Consider the following 14,864-nt stretch of genomic DNA (forward strand, 5'->3'; position numbering starts at 1 on the left):
TCTGGACTAAAAGAGGGGTCTAAAAGAAATGTAGATTTCTAGAAAACAGAGTCCCTGCCCTGCACAATGCAGCCAAGAGTCACCTGCTGGGCCATGTCCATCAAGGGTGGCCAATCAGTAGATGGCACCTGCATTATCAGTTTGGAGGTTTTCAACTCTGTTTATTAACTCAACTGCGGCTTTTAGCTCATTTTTTAAAAAGCTCTAGGTAAAGTCAATGATTGTATTGGGGAAAAAATAAGCATAAACAAGCCCATGTTATCTCTTTACCAGGATCGAACAAACAAATCAACTTGGCATTGGTTTTACTAAAGACTCCTAGTGATGCTTTTAGCTGGAAGTTAAATGTCCCTTCATTTGGGGACAGAAATATCAGCCCAGGCAGTTAACTAAACTGATGGCTGTTGACACTAGCCTTTTGCCTAATGAGAGGTACAGAGGCCACTCTTCCTGGATTCAGGGAAACAGCTGCAGAGAAATCTGCGGCTGCGGAGGGCTGGACACTGGCGTTTGTCCGTGTGCCCTGAGGTGACCAGATCCCGTGAAGCTCCTCACACAGACCCTGAGCGCACAGCATTGATTCCCACAGGTGGATGGATCATCTCCACTATCGGAACACCCATACCTGTTCCCAGAGAGCTTCGGTCCCACTATCAAGGGACCAAGGAAATCCAATTTATGGTCACAGGCTGCATGTGGAATCTGAACAAAGGATGACGGCTACTCTTGGAAGCTACTGGATCCTCTGTGCATGAGCCTCATGAATACGCCCATGTTCACGCTTCTAGTGTGCAAATCTCCCCTGATGGCCAGGAGAGAGCCAGGTGCACTGATGGAGAGCCACATACTTCACTCAGAGGTGGATTTCTGCCTGCACCTGGGGCCCCCTCACTGGACAATCCCCCTCCTCTCAGCAGCCCCTCCTTTCCATGTAATGGAAGGGCCAGGAGGGCGACAAGTAGCCTCCACCTCAGAGACCTCCTGGCCACAGGGAACAGAGTTACATTTTGATCGTAGGACTCAAATAAAACATGATATGATCTTGTTTTGTACTTGAAGCCCATAAAATCAAGTGTTATAATGTGTGTTTGATAGGGGGAGGGGCCCTAGAAAAACATATCAATTATCCAGGTCCTTGACTGCACTATGAAGAAACTATGATAAAATAAAGTCCACCAGGTAGCATGAATAACTAAAATGAAATAAAACAGTAAAAAAAAAAGAAGTAAAGTAAAGTGAAATAAAATACACTCCATGTGTTTCACATGACATCAAAACTGGATCATGGCCCCAAATTATCTGATTAAAGGCTCATGAAACACCAGCAAATTGCTTATTGATTACAGACTGAATGATTAAGAGTCTTTTAACCATTATCCCCATCTCCTCCCTCCCACCCTTGCCTACTTGTCCTCCACACCCACTCTCAGAGTGACCTTTTGAAGGTCACTTTAGGCTGAGCATTTGCCAGGGACCCTGTTTCACATGTCACATGTATTATCATGTGAGGACAACAGCTCCACAGGAAGGTATTAGTGTTAGCGTCTCCCCATGTTATGGGTGACGACACCAAGGCGCTGGGAGGTTAAGTAACTTAATCAAGGTCCACAGCTAGTTAGTAGTGGAGCTGGGACGCCAACCCATGCAGCCCAGGTCTACAGCTCGCTCTTAAGCACTAGGCTAAGTAATTAAAAGGGCAAGAATGCATTTAGTGGGACTAAATACAATTACTTTCATTTTCTACCTTTTAGAAAGGCAACCCATAAATGTGTTTATTTTTCCTGCTGTGTCCCTGACGCAGGACACAGTGCTCTGGGCAATCAAAAGAGAGAAGGGAGCACCGGAAGACCTCCGCTGAGTGCTCAACAGTCCCCTCCCCCAGCTCACCACACCACCACCCAACCTTAACCTGCTTTCAAGGTGAAGAGGTATCATTGCCCATCGTGTAAACACACTACTATATATAAAATAGATAACTAATAAGGACCTACTGTATAGCGCAGGGAACTCTACTCAATACTCTATAATGGCCTATATGGGAAAAGCATCTTAAAAAAGAGTGGATAAATGTGTATGTATAACCGATTCACTTTGCTGTACACCTGCAACTAACACAACATTGTAAATCAACTATACTCCAATAAAAAATTTTTAAAAAAGAAAGTCTCAAGATCAAAAAGTTAAATAGAGTTACCACATGGTCCAGCAATTGCACTCCTCTGCATATACCCAAGGGAAATGAAAACATGTCCTTGAAAACAATTGCACATGAATATTCACAGCAGCATTACTCATAGCAGCCAAAATATGGAAACAACTCAAATGCCCACCAACTTATGAATGGATGAACAAAATGTGGTATATCCATACAATGAAGTATTATACAGCCATATAAAAAAGTGAAGTAGAGACACATGCTACAACATGGATGAACCTTGGCAACATTATGCTAAGTGGAAGAAGTCAGACACAAAGGGCCACATATCGTATGATTCCATTTACAGGAAATGTTCAGAATAAACAAATCCATAGAGACAAAAAGTAGAATCGTGGCTGCTAGGGACTGGGGAGGACAAAAGAATGGGGAGTGACTGCCAGCGGGTACCCAGCTTCTTTTGGAGGTGCTGGAAATGTTCTGGAATTAGATAGTGGTGATAATTGTACAACTTCGTCAATTATATTCTTCAAAGGGATGAATTTCATGATATATGAACTATATCTCAATAAAAAATATTTTTTAAAATTAGCAACTGCATTAAAAAAATCTGCTCTGAAATTGTAAGAGATTCTATGGATAAGAAACCTGATAGAATGCTTTCCCAAATTTGACAGAATTCCTATAAATATATATACTATTACCAATAAAGAGTAGTGAAACTGGGAAAAAACTGTTTTAAAGCAACAATAATAAATATATTTCCATCAGTCATGCTAGAGGAAAGACTGAATTATCCCTCTATCTATAGAAAACTAATATAAATTTGTGGCCATATGAAGACAATGATAGTATGTAGCCAAAGATTATAGGAGAAAAATATTAGAGATATGTCAAGAAAATAATAAAATTATCTTTTCTAAGTTTCTACCATGTTCACTGTATTTGTCAGTTTTTTTTTAAATGAGTGATTTGTTATATCTCTTCTTGTTCTAAACTAAAAATTTACTTTCAAAACAATAAAAAAGGGGTGGGGAGGTGGGGGAGAAAGTCCTTCTGGGCTGGAAGTGGCATCAAATTCGTATGAACATGGCCTCTTCTTTTCTATCTCTGCCTTCCACGCAGCCAGAGTGGCAAGACCTGCAGCAGGGACATGGGTTTCTGTCCCTTTTGCCTCCTCTCTGTTCTCCTGCAGGGGTCCAGACTCAGGGGCCACCCCACACCATCAAGCCGGCTTTGACAGCCTGGGACAGCTCTGCTCCAGAAATGGGGCCTCAGTCCTGTTCTGATGCTCTCAAAACTTGTCTGCCAGGGTCTCTGAGTATAGTTTTTCCCTCAACAAGGTGACCCTGCTGAGGATGGGTCTTTTTTTTTTTTTTTTAATAAATTTGTTTATTTATTTATTTATTTATGGCTGCGTTGGGTCTTTGTTGCTGCATGCGGGCTTTCTCTAGTTGCGGCGAGCGGGGGCTACTCTTCGTTGCGGTGCGCAGGCTTCTCATTGCAGTGACTTCTCCTTTTGTGGAGCACGGGTTCTAGGTGCATGGGCTCAGTAGTTGTGGCACATGAGCTCAGTAGTTGTGGCTCACGGGCTCTAGAGCGCAGGCTCAGTAGTTGTGGCTCACTGGCTTAGTTGCTCCGCGGCGTGTGGCCTCTTCCTGGACCAGGGCTTGAACCCGTGTCCCCTGCATTGGCAGGCAGATTCTTAACCACTGCGCCACCAGGGAAGCCCCTGGGTCTGTTCTTAAGGCACTTGGATGGAGTGAGCTACTCTGATGTCTCTTGAGTCCACTTAGATTTTCGAAAGGGAGTTCTTCATAGTGTCTAGCCTGGTACACCAGAAATCCACCATAGTTCTTGGGGTTAAATCTCCCTTAAACAATGTAACAAACTTTCCTTCTCCCCCTCCCCCTTTGCTACCTTCCTTTTCCGTTTCCCCTTCCTCTTCCTCCTTCTCTCCTTCTCCTTCTCCTTCTTCTCATTATCCTGGGAATAGCTTTCCCTCCTGGACATCATAGAAGGGAGAATGGATAGACACGAGAATTCAGGAATTCCTGGGTCCCCTGGCTGTGATAAAATCTCAGACTTGCACAACTTCGCACTTCCTGAAAAAGGAAAAGTGTGATCCAAATATGGAGACGGGACCAGACTAGATGGGTCCCTGGCAGGATAAGGCTGTCCCTCAGTGTAGCAAAGAGCTAAGTCTAGAGAAGACAAAATATGATTGTAAAAGTGGAAAGCAGAGGGTGAGGGCCTGCCGGGCAGACTTTGGAAGGCCTTGAATACCAGTAATTCTCTCCTCATGTGACTTAGGGTTTCATATTCTAACAACACCCTTTACCGACCCACACAACCTCAACTAGAAATGCTAAAACCAAGAAGAGAAACTCACTGCAATTCTACTACCTGCCCACCCCTCTCCACATCCAGTCCCAGAGACTCTGACGCAGACAATTGTGAAGAGATGGATGTCGAAGGATAACTATCATTGGTCCCATTAATTCTCCAGGTCACTTTGCAGACTTCCTCGGTTCTGAGATGGATGGTTGGTACTATGTTCATAATAATGACCATCAACCCTTAGCGTTTGTTTAACATTTTACAATGCATGTGAACTTATTTGATCTGCACAGCTCCGTGAAGTAAGTATGACAGCAGCATTCTAACAATGGTATAGGTAAGAAAACTGAAACCCAGGCAGGGGAAGTGATGGCCTGGCTAAAGGTTGCCAAGTTCGCAAGTACTGTTTTATCTAATAAGTTATCTCAGTCTCCCTAACATGAATAAAAATCTCTCAAGTTTAAGGAGTCAGATTAGTCTAGCCTGAGGCTTTCTTTGGATGCCTTTTATACATGGAGGGTGGGGTTGCCTGCAAATACAGTTCAGCCTTGGGGAAGAGACCACCCGCCCCCCTTGCCCTTCAGACAAAGGCACATATAGGTTTTGTGTAAAGTGGATCTTTAGGACCCCAAAATCGACAGAGCTCTCTCCTTTAAGAACCATGGATTTTATAAAAACCTGTTGCTGGTCAGCTCTCTTTCCAGACAACAGGCTCCTCTCCAGCCTCAATCACCACTCATCTTAGATAAAAGAGAGCAAGAACACACACAGAAGACCGCACGGGGTGTCTGTCTGAAAGCTGCCACCAGCTTAGCAGCGTCAGAGAGCAACACGTTCCAAACATCCCAGCTGCCGGGGCAGGTGGTCCAGCTCGGAGCCCCTTGTTCCTTCTCCAGCCCTTCATGAGTAGGGACTTCCCACTGGGCCCTCTGTTCCTCCGGTGCTGCCACACCCAAGCACCCATGGAGCTGGGAGGTCCAGCTGAGACCCATCAGGTCGAATCAGAGAAGGTCAAATCCAGCCGGGAGGGCAAGGCAGGGAGGAGACAGGAGGCCACAGAGATGCGAGCCGTCCAGACCCAGAGCAGGAAGTGGGAGCAGGTGAGCAAGCTTGGAACCTCTGACAGAAGCAGGACAAAGGGGTACTGCCCCCAAATGTGGTCCTCAAAAGTATTTCCCACACAGTCTACCAAGTCCATCTTCTTCGGAGTTAATACATTCTATTTATGAAATGCATCAGGGAAGGTTACGAACTCTCAGTTGCTCACGCCATAGTAGATCGATCAATCTCTCTCTCTCTCTTTCTCATCTATCTGTCCATCCATCCATCCATCCATCCATCATCTATCTATCTCATTCATGTTGGCTATGAGCAGACCTGTATCCACATTAAAAGATAACACAAACTTGTAGGTAAATTCCATCCCTACCTGAAGCAGGGTCAGAGATGCTGAAATTATCTCACACCTTCATCCATTCATCCATCTATCCATCCATCCATCTCTCTCTGCCTCTTTCCACCCATTTATCTACTCATTTGTGCATCAATTGTTAATAATCCCAACTATATGCCTGGGCCTCTGAATTAGATCCGTCCTCTTTCCCAAGAACCTCACAGTCTAGAGGGGGAGACGGATATGTGAACAATCCCATGTGACCAGCACCTCAGCGGGGATACAGAGCAGCATGGAAGGCTTCGGAGAGGGGGTTACAGGTGAGCAGGGCCCTGAAAGACAAGTAGGAGTTGAACAGGAGGTCAAGGTAATCAAAAGACACTCCAGGTAGAGGGAATGGTAGGTGAAAAGTCAGAGTCTGGGAATATCAGGGCCAAATCCAGAGTTAGCCTTAGGAGGAATTCTCTTTTTATTGCTGGTTTGAGACAATAACTGAAATAAAGTTTCCCATATTCTCCAGTCATGGGTCCTGTTTGGGTTTGACTTCGTTAATGTGAAAATGGTAATACACAGAGAAAGAAAAGGCATAGGGAACAGCCTCACAGGAGTGGGAATAAGTCAAGTTCTGGGAATAGCAAGTAAGCAAGCCAAGATGCCTTTGGTTAATTCAAACAATCCTCCTATCCTGTACAGAAGGTGGAAACTGAGGCCAAGCCAGTGGCTTGTCATGGGAGAGACCATAGGGGCAGCCTTTCACAAACAATGTGTTACATTGCTGACACACTGTCTTTTTCTGGGGTTCATTTAGTAGAAAGGGATACCATCTTAGCCCACGTGTGCTGCTATAACAAAATACCATAGCAGTGGTGGCTTGTAAACCACAGAAATCACTTCTCACAGTTTTGGAGGCTGGGAAGTCCAAGATGAAGGTGCCGGCAGATTCAGTGTCTGGCAAGGGCCCACCTCCTAGTTCATAGAGGGCCATCTTTTCGCTGTGTCCTCACTTGGCAGAAGGGGCAAGGGAGCTCTCTGGGTCTCTATTATAAGGGCACCAATCCCATTCATGAGGGCTCTTAATCACCAAAGGCCCCACCTCCAAAGACCATTCGACTGGGGATTAGGTTTCAACAAATGAATTAGCGGGGAGAGACACAAACATTCAGTCTATAGCAGGTACCATCCCCCAAATCCAGACCACAAACATATTTCCCACAACCACTCCATCAAACAGAACTTCTTTGAAGTTAACAAACTCTATTTTAAATGGTAAAACCCCAAGGAGTAGTATGAACTATCATTTGTTCACACTTTTGTGTAAGGTTTTTTAATCAGTGTAGGCATCCCTTTTAGATTAACCATCATGGGGACTTCCCTGGTGGTCCAGTGGTAAAGAATCCACCTTACAATGCAGGGGACGCGGGTTCAATCCCTCATCAGGGAACTAAGATCCCACGTGCTGTGGGGCAACTAAGCCCACGTACCGCGACTACTGAGCTTGTGCGCCTCAACTAGAGAGCCTGCGTGCCGCAAACTACAGAGCCCACGCGCTCTGGAGCCCGCGTACCACAACTAGAGAAGAGGAAACCCGCATGCCACAACTAGAGGGGAGCCCACGCGCCGCAACGAAAGATCCTGCTTGCCTCAACGAGGATCCGGCGTGCCGCAACTAAGACCCGACGCAGCCAAAAATAAATTAAATAAATAAGTAAATAATAAATAGATTAACCAACATGAAGGACTGTGAGCTTCCATGGGAGAGAGGGGAAAGAGATTATAAGAGATTCTCAGCATAGCAGGCAGCATTCAGAGTGGAGTTTAGGAGAAGCCTGAAGTCAGCAAAAAAAACACCCAGGCCCTTGAGTCAGACACCAGGGAGACGGGAGGCTGCAAACGGCCAGCTGTGTCCATTCCCCATCCTCTAAGGTGTCAGTTATGGGAGTTAGACTTTGGTGTCACTGAACATCTTCTCCCACAGTCTGTGATCATCAAGCCAGTAAATGCCTGCAGCTGAAGAAAACAGCTGCTGGATAGGATCATAGTAATCATAATGCATCACAGTTTTGTAGCACTTCCTCGGGTTGGCCAGGGCTAAGCACCTCACATACATATTCCCAACGAATCTCCCCAGCACCCCAGGAGAGTGGTGGTATAATCCTCCTTTTACAGACATGAAAACTGAGACTCGAGAAGGTTGCATGCCCTGGATCACACAGCATGGGAGTAGCAGAGCAGACATTTGGTCCAGGTCTGCTTTTCTGTGAAGCATCTACTTTTACTCCCCACTGAGATGTTTTACTTGTCATGGTGCCTGGACAGAGTAGGCATGCATGCAGGCGGGCACTGTCGGGATATGATAAGTATTTGAATGAATTGGCAGTGGCTCTGAGAAAATGATTGCCTCCCTCATATCTGTGGCAAAAATATTATACCTCTGTCTTTTTGGAGAAGTTTGAGAAGTTAAACGATCCTCATGGAAAGCTCTTTGTATTAGTTTCCCAGGGCTGCTGTAACAAAGTACCAAAACCTGGGTAGCTTAAAACAACAGAAATGTATTGTCTCATAGTTCTGGAGGCTGGAACTCCAAAATCACAGTGTTGCAGGGCCAGGCTCTCTCTGACAACTTTAGGGGAAAATCCTTCCTTGTTCCTTCTAGCTGCTGGTGTTGACCAGAAGTCCTTGGCATCCCTTGCCAAATCCTTGGCATCCCTTGATATAGTCCTTGAAGATATATCACTCCAGTTATATGGCCATCTTTTCCCTGTGGGTCTTCACACCGTCTTCCCTCTGTGTGTGTTTGGCTCTGTGTCCAAATTTCCCCTTCTTATACGGACATCAGTCATATCGGATTAGAACCCACCCTAACAACCTGATCTTAACTTGATTACCTCTGTAAAGACCCTATTTCCAAATAAGATCAGATTCTGAAGTACTCGGAGTTAGGACTTCAACATATCTTGGGGGGGAGGGCGCGGGGTGGGGGGAGACATCATTCAACCCATCATGTTGTACCTCAACTGTTAATCCTCAGAGTTAAACTTTGATTCATTTACTGCCTTCCCCTGGTTCCCACCTCTTCCCGATCTGAGAATAATTACATCCTCATGTCCCCACAGTGCTGGAGACGGTCTGGATCTATGGTTGAGACACCCCTATCCCCAACCATGACCCTCACCCCATCCAAGTGCCATCCCTATTGCACTGCCCACTGGATTTCTAAGAAGTGCAGAGAGGCTCGTCTTTCCCAGCAACTGGCCAATTTCCCTTTCATTCCCACTTGCTAATGACATCTGTCAGCTCAGCACTAACAGCCTGGTGCCTTTCTGTCATAATCAGCTCTTTGTCTGCTGCTTCCGGTTGGGTGTTTACAGGCAGCTGGGGACAGTCAGCTGTTTTCCACAATGCTATTGTGTGCTTAAGAAGAAAAACTTAAGTCTTTTTAATTAACCACCACCCTTCAACATGGAAGCCAAGATCATAGCCACTTTACCTCGCTTTACCCCACAGATGTATCCCTGAGGTAACAGAAGGTGAGACAGGGACTTCATAACAATACAGTTCATAACAATAGAGTTTGTACTGCTTCTAAGCACTTTCCCATCCACAATGTCTTGTAGATAAGCGGGGGGAGGGGGAGCAGGAAACCCCATTGGGGTAGATGGGGAAACTGAGGTCAGTGTCCATGGTTAAATAACTGGTAAGTGGTCTCTTGGGCCAGGTTTCTTTCTATTTTGTCACATCTCTCCTGTCCACAAGGCTGAGAGAGAACTCAGTATTTAAACAAACGCCAAGTAAGGAGGACAGCTAACTTCCAAGATGGCCCATGTTCTTCTAGCCACACTAGCTTTCATTTGGAGGAATGCACCAAGTTCCACTGTGCCCCGGGGCCTTTGCACCTGGCGTTCCTGCTGCCTGGAATGCACCTCCCTCCAGTAGTCTCCCTTCAAGTACCAGCTCATGCGTCATAGCCTCAGAGAAGCATTTCTCTCTTTTTTTAACTTTACTCAGGACTAATTGACAGATACAATTGCATATATTTAAAGTGTACAATGTGATGATTTGTTATACATATACATTATAGGATGATTAACAAGATCAAGATTATTAACATAAACATCACCTCCCTCAGTTAACATACTTAATTTTGTGTGTGTGTGTGGCTAATAACTACCCTCAGCAACTTTCAAGTACACGATCCTGTATTATTAACTACAGTCACCATGCTGTACATGAGATCCTGAGAACTTACTCTTCTTATAATTAAAAATTTGTACCTTTGACCTGTGGATGAATAAAGAAAATGTGCTATAACTATATATACACGGGCTTCCCTGGTGGCGCAGTGGTTGAGAATCTGCCTGCCAATGCAGGGGACACGGGTTCGAGCCCTGGTCTGGGAAGATCCCACATGCCGCGGAGCAACTAGGCCTGTGAGCCACAATTACTGAGCCTGCGCGTCTGGAGCCTGTGCTCCGCAACAAGAGAGGCCGCGACAGTGAGAGGCCCGCGCACCGTGATGAAGAGTGGCCCCCGCTTGCCACAACTAGAGAAAGCCCTTGCACAGAAACGAAGACCCAACACAGCCATAAATTAATTAATAAATTAATTAATTAATTTTAAAAATATATATATATACACACATGCATGATGGAATATTATTCAGCCAATAAAAAGAAGGAAATCCTGCCATTGGCACCAACATGGATATATCTGGAGGGCATTATGCTAAGTGAAATAAGCCATCAGACAGAGAAAGACAAATACTGTATGATATCATTTATATGGGAATCTAAACACACACACACACACACACACACACAAATTATTTCACAGAAATAGAGAATTGAGTAGTGGTTGCCAGGGCCTGGGGGAGGAGGAAATGGGGTGATGTAAGTCAAAGACTATACATTTCCAGTTATCAGAGAAGCATTTATTGACGCTTCAGGCTGGGTCACCTCTCTCATCACATACTCTCATAGAACTCTCCACCTCCCCCAAATGTTTGTCACAAGCAGAATTAGTTGATTTATCATCTGATTATATATTTAGCAGCATCTTCTCTGGTAGACAAAGGACAGGAACCAATGATATCTTGTTCATTCCTAATCCCCAATCCCCCTTGGTCATTCAGATTTTTCAAACAAAAACCACCATCAAAAATGTATTTACAGGGCTCCCCTAGTGGCGCAGTGGTTAAGTATCCACCTGCCAATGCAGGGGACACAGGTTCGAACCCTGGTCCAGGAAGATCCCACAGGCCGTGGAGCAACTAAGCCCATGCGCCACAACTACTCAACCTGTGCTCTAGAGCCCATGAGCCACAACTACTGAGCCCGCGTGCCACAACTACTGAGCCCGCGTGCTACAACTACTGAAGCCCGCGTGCCTAGAGCCCGTGCTCTGCAACAAGCAAAGCCACTGTGATGAGAAGCCCCCGCTCGCCGCAACTAGAGAAAGCCCGTGTGCAGCAACGAAGACTCAATGCAGCCAAAAATAAATAAATAAAATAAATAAATTTATTTTTAAAAAATGTATTGACAGACATTTACTCTGCCACAGGTTATACTTGATATTGCAAGAATCTGCCCAATCCCCCGGTCCCCCACTCCTATACCTGCCTCAGTAAAGATCTATCAAATGAGTGAATGAAGGTTATCAACCCTATGAATTGTCACCAGCCAGCAAAGTTACCCCTTTCTCTGTACCACTCCCCTACTCCCAAGCACTTTGTTGATAACTAGAATATAACTAAGGTGACAGTACACAAATTTGACAACTTTTTGAGACCCTCACGTATGTGGTCTACACATTAAACAAAATGCTTGAAATTGGGACCAGCAGAAAAGTCTGTGTCACAAAAGGGCTGTAATCTATCACGTATGACATTGGGTTGTAATTAGTGTTTTATCTGTCTCTTCCTCCAGATCATGAACTCCTTGAGGACAGTGACCATGTACTACTCCTCTGTCTCCAGGACACAGCACAGGCAACAAATGTTTGTGGAATGAATGAATCAATCAATCAATGAATAAGTAAGCACACTGAGTAGTTAAAGAAGAAAATACTTTGCAACGTCAGCAAACATTGCCCAATAAATTGGCTTGATAAGATTGGGTTTCTTTTTATTTATTTTATTTTTATTCTTTTTTTTGAATTTTTTTTATACAGCAGGTTCTTATTAGTTATCTATTTTATACATATTAGTGTATATGTGTCAATCCCAATCTCCCAGTTCATCCCATAACCACCGCTCCCCCCCGCCACTTTCCCCCTTGGTGTCCATACATTTGTTCTCCACGTCTGTGTCTCTATTTCTGCCCTGCAAACCGGTTCATCTGTACCATTTTTCTAGATTCCACATATATGTGTTAATATACAATATTTGTTTTTCTCTTTCTGACTTCACTCTGGATGACAGTCTCTAGGTCCATTAACAAATGGACCTACAAATGACCCAACTGTCTCCACAAATGATCCAATTTCGTTCCTTTTTATGACTGAGTAATATTCCATGTATATATGTACCACTTCTTCTTTATCCATTCATCTATCGATGGACATTTAGGTTGCTTCCATGACCTGGCTATTGTAAATAGTGCTGCAATGAACATTGGGGTGCATGTGTCTTTTTGAATTATGGTTTTCTCTGGGTATATGCCCAGTATGGGTTTCTTTTTAATATCAGAATTTTCTTTCATGAGAAAACATTTGAGGGACTTCCCCGGCAGTCCAGTGGTTAAGACTTTGCCTTCCAATGTTGGGGTGCAGGTTCAATCCCTGGTCCAGGAGCTAAGATCTCATATGCCTTGCAGCCAAAAGACCAAAACATAAAACAGAAGCAATATTGTAACAAATTCAATAAAGACTTTAAAAATGGTCCACATCGGGGCTTCCCTGGTGGCGCAGTGGTTGAGAATCTGCTTGCCAATGCAGGGGACATGGATTCGAGCCCTGGTCTGGGAAGATCCCACATGCCGCGGAGCAACTAGGTCCGTGAGCCACAACTACTGAGCCTGCGCGACTGGAGCCTGTGCTCCACAACAAGAGAGGCCGCGATAGTGAGAGGCCCGCGCACCGCGATGAAGAGGGGCCCCCACTTGCCACAACTAGAGAAAGCCGTCGCACAGAAACGAAGACCCAACACAGCCAAAAATAAATAAATAAATAAATAAATATTTTTTAAAAATGGTCCACATCAAAAAAAAAGCTTAAAAAGAAACCACTTGAATCTGTGTTAGAATGAAGAATTTTCTACTCTATTTTCCATGAAGACTTTTTCATAGCCTTACAAATTTGGGAGCCCCATGTGCTATTTTCCATTCTGATCAGTCACAAACCGTATCAGCACTTTAAACCCAAAACTCACACTATAGGTAGAAATATGTACCCTCTGATGACAGATCCATTATTCCTGGTCAAAACTGTTCATGATATTTAGGAATAAACCTGGGAGGTAACCAAAAATAGAGCAACATGAGGTCTTAGAAAGAGGAGAAATTTTGAAGTCAGACTTACCTGGCTCTTTTGGGGGACCAATGCTCCTCATACTTAATTCAGCATCGAATCACCTGGTGGGGGGAGGAGGGAATGTCTTGTTAATATTCAGATTGATTCTTTAGTTCTAAGGTGGGGCCTGATAAAAAAGTGAACAGATAAGCAAGCCAAAAAACTCATAAACAGGCAATCAAACTTAATTCAAAGCTTTCTATTTCATGTGCATGGTATTCTCAAGCCTGAGACTTTGCTTTGTGTTTTACATCACATAAACAATCAGAGCTGACATTTCTAATGCGAGGAAGGAAGAGCAAAGCTGGGACTTGACTGTGAATGAGGTTTGGGGAAAACATTAGGCTCCCTGGCTGGGCATTTAAGACCATTCATGATGTGACCTGCACTTGATTCTCTGGCCGCCCCTCTCACCACAGCCGCCTCACACCATGCTCAGTTCGTGCCACACTACTTCCTGGTCCTAAACAATCTGTTCTCTCTGCACCGCCCACCCCCCGCAAAAAAGGGCCTTTGCACATGCCACTCCCATCACTGATTTTTTTTCCTCACCCGCCCAGGATATAAACACTTGCCCATCTTTCAAGACTTAACTCAAGCACCACTTCACCTATTAAGTCTTCCCTGATTCCCCTACATGAGATGACCTCTCCCTGCTCTGGCCTGTCCCACCATACCCGCTACAGATTGCCATAGCTTATATTTGTTTATAATCCATTTGTATGTCTCTTTCTTGCTCCTAGACTGAGCTCTCTGAAGTAGGCACTGTGTCCTGTGTCTGCAGAGGCCACACCTCTATCTTAGCAGGTCTTAGTCTTTGTGGAATGAATAAATGAATGACTGAAGAATGAATGAATCTTTGCAGCAACACTACCTCAATGCCTATCACCGCCCTGATCACACTAAGTTGCAATTTTTTGCTTGTATGTCTATTTCCCTGTGAGACTGTGAGCTCCTTGAAGACGGTCCCAGACCCTGCCAATACTAATCTTCATCACCTGTCAATGCTCAAGAAATATTTGCTTAATGAATATAAGTTGCTTTGGATCGAAGTCAGATAAGGCTCCTTCCGAACAGAAAAGATAAATGCATGATGATAAAGATTTTAAAGGGCTGTCAAGTTCATGTGTTGATTTATGGAGCAAATTAATACGACAGCATCAACACTTCCAGCCCTCCCCAATCAGTTTCAGCAATTATGTGTACCCAGGGCAGGGCGCAGCTGTTTGTGAGACGCGACACAAGAGATGTCTCCCCTGGTTTGCTGAAAGGTCTTCAACATATTTTTAGTTGACAAACAACCATGTGTTACTCATCAGACATCCCATTAAACCAAATTGTACAACTTGTTAGACAGTTATTCATTGTGAAGGCTCTGTACATGACTTCAGGCCTGCTGGGTACTGAGCCTACCCGAAAGCCAGGAAAGGGGTGTGTGTGTGTGTGTGTGTAAATACAGACCCCAATGTCTTC

The 14,864-nt window shown here is 44.5% G+C and overlaps 1 protein-coding gene across 1 annotated transcript in view; it reads right to left on the reverse strand.

The window, feature by feature from the left end:
- Window positions 1–14,864, reverse strand: part of LOC309649477 (uncharacterized protein) — a 664,470-nt gene that overhangs the window by 601,004 nt on the left and 48,602 nt on the right. The window contains exon 2 of the mRNA XM_082439534.1: window positions 13,401–13,453. The gene's annotated coding sequence lies outside the window, so the exon portion shown is untranslated. The remainder of the gene's footprint in view (window positions 1–13,400; window positions 13,454–14,864) is intronic.

Source organism: Balaenoptera physalus (genome assembly GCF_965194825.1).
Source record: "Balaenoptera physalus genome assembly, chromosome: 19".
NCBI classification, from domain to species: Eukaryota; Metazoa; Chordata; class Mammalia; order Artiodactyla; family Balaenopteridae; genus Balaenoptera; species Balaenoptera physalus.